Source organism: Eumetopias jubatus, unplaced genomic scaffold, assembly GCF_037043125.1.
Source record: "Eumetopias jubatus isolate StellerSeaLion01/CBP00866 unplaced genomic scaffold, mEumJub1_p1.0 scaffold_3, whole genome shotgun sequence".
NCBI lineage: Eukaryota > Metazoa > Chordata > Mammalia > Carnivora > Otariidae > Eumetopias > Eumetopias jubatus.
The window spans coordinates 14773119-14775536 of record NW_028274809.1 but is presented as its reverse complement, the minus strand read 5'-3'; the positions used below and the strand labels follow the sequence as shown (position 1 = coordinate 14775536).

Genomic DNA, 2418 nt, shown 5'->3' with positions numbered 1-2418 from the left:
CAAGTAAGAACAGTTAGATATAGATGAAGCAGCCAACCCAGACATTTAGACAAACAAACAAGATGGATCCAAAGAATGCACACACAAAAAATGAAGACTGAAAAATGATAGAACTAAAAGAATGAATCTAATGGTTCTTTCTTCCTTTCTTTTTCTTTTGTTTCCCTTTCTCTCTTTCTCTCTTTCCCTTTCTCTCTTTCTCTCTTTCCCTTTCTTTCTTTCTCTCTTTCTCTTTCTTCCTTCCTTCCTTCCTTTCTTTCTTTCTTTTTTTCTTTCTTTTTTTCTTTCTTTTTTTCTTTCTTTCTCATCCTCGTTTATTGCCTTCATATGAGTCTACTCCTTCAATGTCAAAGGGGGAGGGGCAGATCATGACTCCCAGGCATCCCACAAAGTAGACAGCTCACCTTAGAGGCAATCTTTACCCACTCAAAAATTCATCTCACATTAGCAGTGAGGATTTGGGCATCACCCCGAATCGTCATTTTCCTTACTCATAAGTTTAAGGCATCCAGTGGTTGTTTCTTTAAATACAAAATAAAAATTTAAAAATCTAGAAAAACCATCTAATCTGGTAGTTCTCAACATGGGTGATTTTGCCCACCCCTTCTCCCAGGGGACATTTGGCAATGTCTGGAGATATTTTTGGTTGTCACATTTGGGTAAAAATGGATGCTACTGGCATCTAGTGGGTAGAGGGAGGGAGGTTGCTAGCCATGTCAGGACAGGCCCCACAACCAAGAACTGCTTCACCTAAAACATCAGTAGTGCCCGGGCTGTTAAACCCTGGTCTGATCTGATCACGGAAAAGGATGGGAATTACATATAAATAAGAATGAGAATGGAGAAGTAATCTGATGCAAAGGCATTTGAAAAATTATAGAACATGTTACTCAAATCCGAGCCAATCACTTTGAGAATCTGTATGTAATCAATGATTTTCTCAGAAAAAAAAGATGGCGGAAGGGTAGGGGACCCGATTCCAACCAGTTCCCAGAATTGAGCTGGATATCTACCACACCACTCTGAACACCCACGAAATCAGCCTAAGATGTAAGAAGATAGATCTGGATCTCTATAAACAGAATATCACAGGCAGTTGCTTTCGAGGTATGAAGCAGGGAGCCGTGCTTCCTCGGGCACTATTCAAAGATAAATGGCAGGGGGAGGGAGCGGTCGGGATCCTGCACCGTTGGTGAGCGATAGCCTCCCACGCTGGGGATGGGGCACAGACTCGCAGACCGGTAGCAGCGGGGAAAGGACTTTAGGGCAGCCCCCCGGACTGAAACCGGGAGCGGTGGGGCTGTGCACCTACGAACTGGGGGTGGCTGGCGGTTTTAGAAGCATAAAGGGCAAAGATGTGCCCCGACCTGGAGGCGAGGACTGGGAGCGCTGCTGAGGGGCACACAACCCCGGACGCTGCAGTTTATAGCAACACAGACAGAAATGGAGAGAGTGTGGCCTGGAGAGCTCACTGAAGAACAGACTGCAATCCCTTTGCTCTGAGGCAGAGGGTTGGAAACGGTCTCTTCAGCTCTCACTCTTGGAAGAGACATGGAAACCTGCCAGAAAACAAAAGCCCCCCAAAACCAGTTTTCACTGAGCCCATCCCACCCCCCACAAGGGGCAGGGCAACTCTGCCCAAACAGAGTTGCCTGAGTGACAGACTGGCAGACCCCTCCCCCAGAAGACAGGCTGGGAAAACAAGAGGACGACAACCCTAAGGTTCCTACAAAACAGATGCATCTTGCTTGGCTTGTGGTCAATAATTTGGACTCTGTACATTCCCTCAACCACCCCTCAACAGAATGACTAAGAGGAGGAACACACAAAATAGGAAAGACTCAGAGATTGTGACTTTTGCCACAGATTTACAAATGGATACAGATATAACAAAGATGTCGGAAATGGACTTCAGGGTAACAGTCACGAAGACAATAGCTAGGATGGAGAAATCGATTAATGGCAACATAGAGTCTCTAAGGGCAGATGTGAAAGCTGAACTGGCAGAACATAAAAATGCTATCAATGCGATCCAATCTAATCTAGATATTCTAACAGCTAGGGTAAATGAGGCAGAAGAATGAATTAGTGAATTAGAGAACAAATTGATAGAAAAGAACGAAAAAGAGGAGGCCTGAGAAAAACAGTTTATAATCCATGAAAACAGAATTAGAGAAATAAGTGACTCCATGAGACGTTACAATGTCAGAATTATTGGGATCCTTGAGGGGGTGGAAAGAGAGAGAGAGGACTAGAAGATATATTTGAACAAATCATAGCTGAGAACTTCCCTAATCTGGGAAATGAAACAAACATTCAAGTCCTAGAGGCAGAGAAAACCCCTCCCAAGATCAAGGAAAACAGACCAGGCATGTAATAGTAAAATTCGCAAATCTTAAAACCAAGGAAACCATCTTA

General features: G+C 44.1%; 1 non-coding gene across 1 annotated transcript; it reads right to left on the bottom strand.

The window, feature by feature from the left end:
- Nucleotides 1-358: 358 nt before the first annotated feature.
- On the bottom strand, nt 359-508 carry LOC114210927 (U12 minor spliceosomal RNA). The gene has a single exon (XR_003609620.1). It is a non-coding gene; the product is annotated as a U12 minor spliceosomal RNA (small nuclear RNA).
- Between the last annotated feature and the right edge of the window lie 1910 nt (nt 509-2418).